We start from the raw sequence: 13,256 nt of genomic DNA on the forward strand, positions 1-13,256 counted from the left end.
GGCTTTGGACTCACAAAAGTTACCAACATCGCTGGCCTTTCCCAGAACTCTCTCCAGAGCTAAAACTAATTCTAATTGAATGAATTTTGAAGGTGCTTCAAGAGACCAGTCTCTAAGGGCCAAACTAGACACCATTCCATTCACACAACTAGCAACTATGAAAGTATACTGCAGGTATACTCACCGTCAAATCTGGATTGGGACCTGGTATAAGGTACAGATAGACCGCCTTTAACTCTTTTCCCCCTCTCACAGTTTCAATCCAGATCAGCCCACCCACCCATCACCTGCTATTTGCATTAGAAAAAAGCTCCCATTGTAGCAAATGGGAGCTTTTAGCAAATAGCAGGTACAGGAAGACTGATCTGGATCAAGACTGCAGCGGTGCTGGGAGGAAAGGTTAAAATACCCTTTTCCTCATGCCAAGGTCCTCATCTGGATCAGGCTCGTTGCACCTTTAAATCTACTTTGATTAAGGTATTCACATAATTACTAATTATTGTGTGAATGGTTTCTTGTCTAGCTTGCCTCTGAAGTTTGCGGGCGCTTCCAGATAGCCTGTTTATTGAGCATTCATTCTGATGTATTTGCAGGGAGGTTAGATGACGTTGCGTCAAAGCAAGAGTTATCTTACATTTTTCAGTGCATTTTCCTGTTACTTTCCTTATCAGAAAAAGTCTGATCTTTTGGGGAAGGGTTTTTTTTTTGGTGTGTGTGTGTGTGTGTGTGCAAGACCTCCAATACAATTGGAATTTTGCAACTGGAATTTACTGGTATGTGGTTGAATCCCACCCCAACATAGCGGCAGTCTGGAAGCCCCCTGGTAGAGCCAGATTGGTCCCTGGGGTCAGCCAAGAGAGTGCTCAGTCAGATGGTAGGCTGTATATATGATATTACTGACAGATAAGCAGTAAATAAATAAATAATACAATCCCCATCTGGAGGAACACAGTTTGATCTGCATGGCTTGCCGCAGAAATGTGGCCCAGAAGGTAATAATAATAATAATAATAATTTTATTTATTGGTCGCCTATCTGTCCAGGTTAATGGACACTCTAGGCGACTTACAATAAAAAACAATACATCATATACAATATACAAAATAAAACGCAGTCATAGTCAATTTAAAATCAGTTTCCAATTAAAATATAAAACTAACCCTCCCCAATCCCATAGGCCTGCCTGAATAGCCAGGTTTTTAAGGCTCGGCGAAAACCTGTCAGGGAGGGAGTATGTCGAAGATCAAGAGGAAGGGAGTTCCAGAGGGTGGGGGTCACAATCGAGAAAGCCCTCTCTCTGGTCCGCACCAGCCTAGCTATTTTAACCGGTGGGACCGAGAGAAGGTCTTGTGAGGCTGATCTTGTCAGGCGGCATAATTGGTGACTCTGGAGGCGCTCCTTCAGATAAACTGGGCCGAAACCGTATAGGGTTTTAAAGGTCAATACCAACACCTTGAATTGGGCCCGGTAGACAACTGGTAGCCGGTGAAGATCCATTAACACTGGAGTGATGTGATCACGGCGACGGCTGTGCTTGATCAAGTGCGCCACTGCATTCTGTACCAGCTGTAACTTCCGGACCGTTTTCAAGGGTAACCCCACATAGAGCGCATTACAGTAGTCCAAGCGAGAGGAGACCAGGGCATGTATCACTTGTGGAAGCAGATGAACAGGAAGGTAGGGACGCAGCCTTTGTATCAGACGTCATTGATACCAAGCTGTCCGACTCACTGCTGACACCTGAGCCTCCATGGACAGCTGGGAGTCAAGAATGACCCCAAGGCTGCGGACCTGGTCTTTCAGGGGTAATCTCACCCCATTAAGCATCAGGTCTGTAATACCCAGCCTGTCTCCCACAAGCAACACCTCGGTCTTGTCAGGATTCAGCTTCAGCCTGTTCTCTCCCATCCATCCACTTACGGATTCCAGGCACTTGGACATGGTATCTACAGCCAACTTTGGTGAGGACTTAAATGAGAGATAGAGCTGAGTGTCATCCGCATATTGGTGACACTTCAGCCCAAAACTCCTGATGATGGCCCCCAGCGGTTTCACATAGATGTTAAACAGCATGGGAGAGAGGACAGAGCCCTGTGGTACTTCACAATTAAGAGACCAAGGGTCTGAAACCTCATCTCCCAAAGCTACCCTCTGGTGCCTATTTGAGAGATAGGAATGGAACCACTGTAAAACAGTGCCCCCCATTCCCAATCCTTCAAGGCGATCCAAAAGGATACCGTGGTCAACGGTATCGAAAGCCGCTGAGAGATCTAGGAGGATGAGGAAGGTATACTCCCCCCTATCCAGCGCCCTCTTCATATCATCCACCAGAGCGACCAAGGCTGTTTCAGTTCCATGCCCAGTCCTGAAACCCAATTGGAATGGATCTAAATAATCCGTTTCCTCCAAGTGAGTCTGTAACTGTTTGGCCACCACTCGCTCAATCACCTTGCCCAAGAATGGTAAGTTAGATACTGGGCGGAAGTTATTCAGTTCTCGGGGATCCAAGGAGGGTTTTCTTAAGATGGGCTTTATCAGCGCTTCCTTGAGGGCTAATGGCATTGCACCCTCTTTCAAAGATGCATTTACCATTGCCTTGATCCCTTCGCTCAGTCTCTCCTTGCAGCTCATAACAAGCCACGAAGGGCAAGGATCAAACAGACAGGTGGTTGGCTTCACGGTACCGAGCACCTTGTCCACTTCCTCAGAGAGAAGAGGCTGAAACCGATCCCACCGGACCGGAATGCAACTGGCCGACCCTGGCCCATTACCTGTATCCACGGCGAGCGGAATTGTGCTCTTCAGGCGCTCGACTTTATCAGCAAAGTGTTTAGCAAAAGTATCACAGGAGATTTTCGATTGCTCCATGGGTTCCTGAGCAACTGGACCGACCAGGCTTCGGACCACTTGGAACAATCTCCTGGGACAACACTCTGCTGACGCAATAGAGGCAGCAAAGAACTCCCTCTTTGTTGTCTTTATTGCCACTTGGTAGGCAGTTATTGCTGCTCTAACCAGTGTCCGATCGTCTTCAGTGCGAGATTTCCGCCACTGGCGCTCAAGTCGTCTCACCTCCTGCCTCAGACCCCGCAACCGTGGTGTATACCAGGGCGCTGTCTGAGTTCTATTCAGGGGGAGAGGACATTTCGGGGCCACCCGATCCAAAGCCCCAGTGATCTCCCGATTCCACTTCATCACCAGGGCTTCGACCGGGCGACCTTCAGTCAGCTCCAAATCACCCAGCGCATTCAGGAATCCCTGAGGTTCCATCAGGCGTCTGGGGCGGACCATCTTAATAGGTCCTTGTAAAGCTCTGATGTTTGGCTACTGGAAGCTCCAGACATTGGTCTGTCTGTCTCTCTCTCTCACACACATACACTCTAAGTGCTTTGTGTACATGATCACAGCAAACCTTAAATTTAAAATAACTTGTAAGGTAATAATAATAATAAACTTTATTTCTACCCCGCCTTTTTTTCCAATAGGATCCAGAGCGGCTTACAACTAAAAGACAACACCTTTAAAACATACAAAAGTATACAATTAAAAATAGAATTAAACTATGAGAAAAATTAAAACCATAAAACATACGTTAAAAACAGCGGATAATTTAAAATAATAAGATCATATAATGTAGTCACCAATCCTATGACACTTAATCCTGGTCGTTCTCTATCCCAAATGCCCGTTGAAATAAAACAGTCTTTACTTGTCGCCGGAAAGACGGCGAGGGAGCTAATCGCACCTCACTCGGAAGGGAGTTCCATAGCCTAGGGGCGGCCACCGAAAAGGCCCTATCTCGTGTCCCCATCATATGTACTTGCGAAGGTGTGGGAAGCACAAGAAGTGCCTCACCTCAAGATCTCAAATCCCGGACAGATTCATGTAGGCAGATACGATCTGTCAAATAGCCTGGACCTGAGCCGTATAGGGCTTTGTAGGTCAAAACCAGCACTTTGAATTGTGACCGGAAACAAATTGGCAGCCAGTGGAGCTGTTGTAACAGGGGAGTTGTATGGTCCCTGTAACCAGCCCGGTTAGCGCTCTGGCTGCAGCTCTTTGTACCAATTTAAGTTTCCAAACAGTCTTCAAAGGCAGCCCCACGTAGAGCGTGTTACAGTAGTCTAAGCGGGATGTAACCAAGGCATGCATCACCCTAGTCAGATCAGGCAGCTCCAGGAACGGGCGCAGCTGGTGCACCAGTTTTAATTGGGCAAATGCGCTCCTGGACACAGCAGTAATCTGGGCCTCCAAATTCAAAGCTGAGTCCAATAGTACACCTAAACTGAGAACCTGAGACTTCAGGGGGAGTGCGACCCCATTCAGCACCAGTTGAATCCCTATTCCCTGATCTGCCCTCCAACTGACCAGGAGTACCTCTGTTTTATCAGGATTTAATCTCAACTTGTTTGCCCTCATCCAGTCCATCACTGATGCCAGGCACTGGTTTAGGACCTGTATGGCTTCCTTGGCTTCAGGTGGAAAAGAGAAATAAAGTTGAGTTTCATCGGCATACTGATGGCACCGAACCTCAAAACCCCAGACAACCTCTCCCAGCGGTTTCATGTAGAAGTAGAATAACTTTATTGCTCATGGCCATTGGCCACCACAATAGAATGCAAACTCACAATTACATACAAAAATTACAATACAACAAATTATTAAACCATTAAAACCAAAGGCTGTATAGCCATGGTAATCCTAAAAACCGGAATCGGTGATTAATCTACAGCTCAAATAGTCGTTCCAGACTCAGATTCACAGCAGAGTTACTGGAGGGCCTAAGGTATGACTTGCTTTTGATACTTGGACCTGATTTTACCTGCGGCAAGGGCAAGGTTTGCCACTTGCCTGGTTAGGAACATATCTCTACCAGCTAATAGAACACTAATTTGTTCCAAGAGGCCTACTTGACAAAGAACAAATAATAGGGGAAAGGAATTTGGCCCTCGGCTCTTTATACAGGGGACAATTCAGGAGATAATGTACGATATCCTCCACCGCGCCAGATTTACAGATGCACAGCCGAAGGTAAGTTGGAATTTTGGCGTATCTCCCTTCAAGCACCGCTGTAGGCATTGATTGAAAATGCAGAGCTGTAAAGGCTCTTCTCAGCAGTGGTGCATTTAGATGAATGAAATATTGCTCCATAACAAAAGTAGTTTTGAAGATGGAGTACCAACAAGAAAAGGAGGACTGGATGGAGGCTTGTAGGTCCCATCTTTTTGCATATAAGTAAATTATTTCCTTTAGAATCTGTTTTGCCCGCCTCGACCAATGAGAGGGGGAATACTCTATGCTTATCCCATAAATGGACAGTATAGATTTAGTCCGAGTCAACCAGCTCTTCTATGAAGGGTTTTGAGATTGTTCAACAAAACATTTTTTTGGGAGGTGCGAATCTGTCATACCCACCAATCTTAGCCAATACCCAGCTAAAGCCACATGGGCCATGGCTTCTAAAGGGAGAGTGCCTGTCTCTATCCTCATAAAAGCGATGGGAGTGCCTTTTGGAGTTGCCAACATATAACGGAGAAAAAAAATGTGTACTTTCTCTAAGATGGAAATATTGGCATAGCCCCAAATCTCCGCCCCATATAGGAGCATCGGAATTATTTTCCTTTGGAACACCTCAATGGCAGGCGGAATCAAACTACCTCCTTTAGATTTAAAGAATCGAAGTAGGAGTTGAGTCGAGTGGAGGGCTTTCAATCTAATCGATTCAAAGTGAGGGTTCCATGTGAGTTTGGTGTTAAGAGTGAGGCCCAGATATCTATAACTGCGTTTCTGCTTAATACATTTGTCCTTTAATTTCCAGACATGGGATTTGTTCTTTTTTCCAAATACAACAACATTAGTTTTGGAATGGTTAATTAATAGATGTTCCTTATCACAAAACCTTCCTAGTTGTCTTAACAGTCTCCTCATGCCAATTTGAGTGCTGGACAACAGAGCTAAATCATCGGCGTACAGTAACACCGAGAGTTTGTCATTTAAGATCGAGGGAGGGAAGTACTCAGGGCCCGACAATTCTGCGACAATATTATTGATATAAAAATTAAAAAGAAATGGGGCCAAAAGACAACCCTGTCGGACTCCTCTATTAGTTTGCACAGAGTCCGAAAGGAGGTCATTGGCACCCAGCCTGACCCGGAGTGAAGTATTTGTATGGAGCATTTGAATCAGCCAAAATAACTGCCTGTCTATATTTGAAACGGATAGCTTTTGCCACAGTATTTCTCTGTCAATGAGGTCGAAAGCTGATGTAAAATCGACAAAAGTGACAAACAATTCCTTTCTAGTGGTCGACGAATATTTCTGGATTAAATGGGACAGTATGAAGCATTGGTCCAGAGTTGACTTTCCCTTGCAAAAGCCCGCTTGTTCCCCCTCAATAATCCTATTCTTGACAGCCCACAAGTCCAGTTTGTCTAATAAATATCTGGCATAGATTTTAGCCGCCACATCCAGAAGGCTAATTGGCCTGAAATTTCCCGGGTCCGCCTTTGAACCCTTTTTATGGAGAGGTATCACAATGCTGTCACCCCAGCCCCCTGGAACTGTACCATATTGATTAATGTGTAGTCCTGTGAAATGTAGCGCGCCCAGCACCCGGTTGTACCCGGTACCGACCTGTCCCAGGTAATCAGTTGAATTGATAGACACAGACATTGGAAGATTTTAAGAGTCTTTACTGACTTAATTAAACAAGCATTAAACACACACTCCAGCTTCTCCTGACTACTGCTAAACATCCCCCACACTTAACTTTCGGTTTCTCCAAGAATATATACACTCCTCTGCCCTTGCTAGCCACATCTGTTGTGTCGACCTTGGCAGTCCTGAATGTAGTTTAACCCTATAAGTGTCATCTCCACACTGTCTTTCTGTAAAACTACACAGTTGGTCTTCTGCATGGCCTACAGCTCCCACCTTTTACATAAAGACAGTCACATTACATTATCCTTTCCAATTACACAATGTAACGTACATACATTTTTCCAGTTACATTTTCAGGTTTCTGTTTCTCTTTATTTCTCACAATACAGTTGAGGTTTTACACAATCCAAATACAACGTGTCAGCATCCATTTCTGTGCATATGTTTGGATCCTGGCCTTTGACTATGCCTATTCTAAATCTGTCCGGAGGTTTACCCAAATTTATTCTGTCAGAATGCCTCAATGGTAGAGTTTCCCCTGTTTGCCTTCCATCTGAGCTATCTGGGTGTTCTTCTTCTGCTTTCACCTCCTGTTCTACGTCCTGTATTGTGGGTGCATGTGGTGAACCATTCAACTTAACATATGTGTCTTGTTCTCATTCCTGCTCCTCTTGCACCTTTATGCTTCTGCTAAGTACCACATGTTTCAGACTTGGTAACCATACCCTATAACTTGCGTTCTGGAAACCTAGTACATTTCCCTCCTGTGCTCTATGGGCCAATTTCCCTTGCTTTTGGGTACATGCACCCAGCACCTCGCTCCAAACCTTGCTATGTGTTGTAGCCTTGGTTTTCTTCCTGTGAGCTTCTCATATGGTGACATTCCTAGGGCTCTATGCAACAGCCTGTTTTGAATGTAAGCCGCATACAGTATGCATTCTCCCCAAAATGCATTTGTCATCTCTGAATCATTTAGCATAGCTCTCGTAGCTTCTTGCAATGACCTGTTTTTCCTCTCTGCGATTCCGTTTTGAAACGGAGAGAATGGAGCAGTAAAGTTCTGTTCTATTCCTTTGTTTTCTAAGTATTCCCTTAATGCTTTGCCTGTGAACTCACCACCCTGATCAGAACGTATCCTCCATATAGTGACACCATGCTGCACTTCAATGTTCTTTATAAACATTCGTAGTTTCCCCTCTGCTTCATCTTTTATCTTAAGCAGATAAATGGTGCAATACCTTGTAAAGTCATCCACTATGACCATAAAGTACTTAGCACCCCCTTGTGACTTTTGAAACGGTCCTGACAAGTCAATATGTACTAATTGGTATGGTGTGTCTGTAGTGCATTTCGCCTCTTTGTTTATGTGTGCTACTGTGGCTTTGGTTCTATTACATGTTTCACAATCAACATATTGCCCACACTCCTCCAGTTTCATATCCTCGCTGTTACTTGGAGTTTTCAATATTGTTTCATAATTTGCATGTCCCAACTTTCTGTGCCATTGATGTATGCAGCTTTTATGTGGCCTTTTACATGTACTCATTACACACCCTGCATGTTTGCATTGAATGTAAAATAGAGAGTCTTTCAGGATCCCCTGCATACAGACCTCATCTCCCTTCAATATTTTACATTTCCCTGTTTCAAATGTAACAATGTAACCCATGTCTATCAATTTCTTAACAGATAGAATGTTACACTCCTACTGAGGCACATATAACACATCAGTCATGATCGTATTCAACATACTTAACTTCATGGTACCTTGACCCAAAACCTTTTCGATCCATCAGCTAGAACAACAACTTCTTTCACGGGTTGCGAAGTGTGAAACAAGTTCATGTCCCTAATCATGGTGTGGGTTGCTCCTGAATCTAAAACCCATTCATCATAGTCTCTTTTGCCACAGCTTGTCGCTTTCTTAGTCTCAGCACTCACCAACCTAACACTTGAAGTCTTCCAGCCTCTTCGCTTGGCTGCACAGTCTCTCTGTAGATGTGCTGTAGACCCACAATAGTAACACGCTTTCAGTCCATTTGATGCACCTTTGAAGTACGTCTTCTTACTTCCTCTTTGCTCCGTCTTTTCTTTTACTTCGATTTCTCTTTTTCTTTCCCATTCCTGAATAAGTTTTCCGCTAACGTAATCCTCTGATAATCCTGCGTCAGGCATGGCTTCCATCGATATGACAAGAGAATCCCAGGTTTCATCTAACGATGACAGGATGATATGATCCCTTTGTAACTGTGAGTATTCTATGTTTCTCTCCTGTAGTTCAGCAAACAGTCTTTTGAATTCCAGCAAATGCTCAGACATTGTGACATTCTCAGTCAGTCTCATTTGATATAACTTCCGCGCCAAATAAATTCTACTGCTGGCAGTTTGCCTGACATAAATTTCGTTTAAAGCCATCCACATGCCCTTCGCTGTTGGCTGGTCTTTCACATGCAATAACTGAGAGTCAGATAACGCCAATATGATATATGCCCTTGCCTTTTCATCTCTGCGTATCCAAGCTTGCTGCGGAGCTAACGGTGGGGCCACATCAATCACCTCCCAAAGGTTTTCTTTCATCAGAAAAGCTTGCATTCGGAGTTTCCAACTGGAATAATTCTTTTCAGTGAGCCATTCCAGCGGCATTCCAGCTGTCAGTGAAATAGCCATCTTTGAGCAACACACTTCTGCTCACCCCTTGGCCGCGTTCTCACACTTCTGGATTGCTTCTTCTGGTTTGTTAGCCCTCGACCCGGGCTCTCTTCTTTCCACTTTACTGGTTATACTGGTCAGGCTTACTGGTTATACTGGGCAGGCTGGGCCCATAACCCCTGTAGTCCTGTGAAATGTAGCACGCCCAGCACCCGGTTGTACCCGGTACCGACCTGTCCCAGGTAATCAGTTGAATTGATAGACACAGACATTGGAAGATTTTAAGAGTCTTTACTGACTTAATTAAACAAGCATTAAACACACACTCCAGCTTCTCCTGACTACTGCTAAATATCCCCCACACTTAACTTTCGGTTTCTCCAAGAATATATACACTCCTCTGCCCTTGCTAGCCACATCTGTTGTGCCGACCTTGGCAGTTCTGAATGTAGTTTAACCCTATAAGTGTCATCTCCACACTGTCTTTCTGTAAAACTACACAGTTGGTCTTCTGCATGGCCTACATAATGAAAGTGAACAGCTTAGCAAAGACTGGAGCCCACCAGTCAGGGTCAGCTTTAAATAACTCAGCCGGAATCATATCCTCACCCAGCGCTTTTTTCCCAGGGAGGGATTTAATCAGTGTGGCAATTTCTTGAGGCGAAACGGGTTCCCACTTCTGGCAATGAGATAACAGGTGATCGATTTTAAATGGGACGACCGTAGAAGGGGAAGGGGCCTGGTTGTAAAGGGCCGAGAAATAAGAACACCATTGAGATGACGTTATTTGGTTGTCCAGGCCGGTATATTCCCCATTCATACCTTTGGTAATTATCCTCCAGAACTTGGCTGTGTTACGCTCCAAGGAAGCAAGACCAAGCTCCAGCCATTGTAAGCGAATATGGTTGGCTCTTTTAATACGTATTAAATTTTTATAGGTCCTGCGAAGCTGAATAAAAGTATTATAATTTTCTGGCGAATCTACCCACCTCAATTCCTTGATGGCACGAGCTAGGTTATTTTTAGCTTCAGCACATTGGTTATCGAACCATCCACTGTTCCTCAGGGGAATTGGGGTAGGGCAGATCACCAAGGGCCTTATAGCTGTAATTATAGAGTTATAGCTTTCAAGGGGGTCTACTGCAGCTAAGAGCTGATCCCGTAATTTAAGAAGAGTAGATTAATTTAAGCGGGTGATTAGCTCATCTTCAATCCTCCCGTTCCATCGGATCCTCTGACCACCCTGGCTAACAACACTGGCCGGGGGGATGGGAACACTAGGAAGGGGGGGGGCCAAGGGAACAGTAAGAGAGGAACTGACGGGCATATGGTCACTCTCCGGTCTGGTCAGGACAACACAGGACTCAAGGTAGGCGGAGAGCGGAGGAGAGCAGATCATTAAATCGATAACACTTCTCCCTCTTGGGCCATTATACATATATGAGCCCGAAGTCGGATAACTGGGGGAACCGTTACAAATGAATAGGTGATATTTAAAAATAAGGGCAAATAGTGAGGCTCTAGCTGAGTTCATATTTGGGTCTCTGGAGTCCCTTATGGGAAAGCAGATTAAATCTTCCGGTGACAGCCCCAATTTGTTTCCTATTTCAGTATTATTTGGACCCATTCTAGCGTTGAAATCCCCTACCAGCAGGATTAAAGGATCTGGAATCTCCTGGAATATATAGCTCAATACCTGATCTAGTTCTGCCCAAATGTGAATGCCCATTTTTCTAGATTTCAAAGGCGGAACATAAACATTGATCAAAAACACTTTTAAGTTAAATGGCCAAGTAATTTGTGTGATTAAGATATGGTTGGAAGGCAGTATCTCAACCTGGTTAACAGTCAAATTCAGGTCTACTGAGAGTAGGGTAGCTAATCCACCTTTTGGTCTGCCCCCTTTGGCAGACTTAATAGCGGGCAGAGAGAAGACAACACACCCCGGGATCGACGGAAATGATGTAGAAGTAACCCATGTTTCCTGGATACAGAGGAATTGAAATTGAGTGCAAAATTCTTTAAATAAACTGTCCACAAGTTTGGCATACCAGCCAGCAACATTCCAGGACACCATTCTTATGGAGGGCTGATTCTTAACTACTGAAGGTCAGGCAGTGAAGGAAATATCCATCTATCTACTTGGGGACGAAGTCAAATTTTGTGGGTCCTCAATATAGACTATGGCCTCACACATAGACGCCGGTATACAAACATTAGAAATAGGTTCCTTCGACAATGATAGCAACGGCATTGCTGTGCATTTAGATGGTGGTCCCAGCTCTGTACTCTCTAGAAATCTAACATCGGTCCAAGACATAAGGAATGGGTATTCAAATACACTCTTTCATTCAGTGAGTGGACCTTAGGGGGTATGGTTTCAGATTGGAGAAAACTTAAATCCTCCTCCATCGGAAGTTCGGAGCATAAGGCACCAACAGATCGTGGGAATCCCCGCGCCTCTACATTAATTTGCGATTCTAGCCTTGCTTGAGTATCGGACGCAGAATGAGAGATCCTATCCTGTAACCGACCAATAAGATTATAGAGTCTGGCGATGATGTTGTGTTGAGCATAGTCCGGCAAGGTAAGAAAGTCTGTAAAAAGCTCCTCTTCCTCTGCAATGAAGAAACTGTAGGCATCTTCCTTATCTGCGCGATTGGAATCATTGTTAGAATCATCGACCAGAGGGGTTAGCTGATTTACACCGGGGCACTCTTCTCCGCCGCGCTCTGGATAATCAAATGGAGCAGACCTATCAGGGTGAGTCTCCTTTGTAAATGAGTTGCAGTTCCCAACCAACAACCCCATGGCCGAGGATTTCATGCTGAAATCAGTAGGCACGTCTTCTCGTGAGGGGATGACCGACTTCTGAGGTGGGAACAAGGGATATGGGCCATTTACATTCTGGAAATGCCATTGAATAATTATCCCGTGTAGCAGCAAAATACGCTTATTTGCTTGTAAGAAGCTAGTAGCTTCCATATCTCTAAAAGTAAGTAAAGCTCTAGAATTCTTATGATTATCCTGAAGATATTCCACTTTAGAGATATCTGACACCGTTACCTGCGTCAGAGCCATCGACTGTAAGAGGTTGACCATGTTTAATTTTCGCCTATAATAGGAATCACACGGATTGAACCTTGGGCAATTGAGTAGAACTATTTTATTGTGACTGTATCTTAAGTTACAGCATTTCTGTTTATCTGAAGAACCAGTGAGGTTTAAATCTATTCGCCCCTCTTTCTTATATGGTTGCACCGAGACTGTAGGCTGCATAGATGGAGGGATTGTTTCAGAATGAGGTTTCGAGGGCAGGTCACCACGCTCTTGCGGGGATTTAATATTGCTGCAAATAATCCTAGATTTTACTTGGGCTTCTAGGAGCTTAAACAATTTAGAGTAATTCATTTTCTTAACCCTCGGGGCCTTGTAGTTCTTAATATTTTTAGATTTTTTTTGGTTTATAGTCCTTTTAATATTGACACATCATCTAAGTGTTGAGGGCCTCTTGTTGGACTTGATTTTGTAATGAGACATCTGGTCCATGGTGGAATTACTAATGGTGGAACTGGAGCTGTAGTGGTCAATTCATTTTTAAAATTCCTCGGTGAGGGTTGTTAATAAACCATTGGACTCCCTGATGAAGGTTTTAATACAACAAAGTTCTCTCAATATTGTTGCATACTGAGCCTCAATCCAGTGGAGATCGCCAGGACTGGGGACACGCTGTCTGCCTGGTGGAGAATTCTGGGTTGGAGAATTCTGTGACATATGACAAGTTGCCATGCATGCGCTTCTCAGGCACACGCCACCAAACTCCAGGTGTGGTAGATTTTCAGCATGGTCCAATTCAATTTGTTCCAGTTCCAACGCCAAGTTTCGAGAAAAGGAGGGCGATAAACCTGGTGCGAGGGTGCCTTTCAGGTCTAAAGACCATTCCAGAT

General features: G+C 44.4%; 1 protein-coding gene across 5 annotated transcripts in view; it reads right to left on the reverse strand.

Moving 5' to 3' along the window:
* The window catches only part of EPS8L3 (EPS8 signaling adaptor L3), a 190,032-nt gene that overhangs the window by 75,981 nt on the left and 100,795 nt on the right, over nucleotides 1–13,256 (reverse strand). The window lies entirely within an intron of this gene.

Source organism: Rhineura floridana, chromosome 6 (assembly GCF_030035675.1).
Source record: "Rhineura floridana isolate rRhiFlo1 chromosome 6, rRhiFlo1.hap2, whole genome shotgun sequence".
NCBI classification, from domain to species: domain Eukaryota; kingdom Metazoa; phylum Chordata; class Lepidosauria; order Squamata; family Rhineuridae; genus Rhineura; species Rhineura floridana.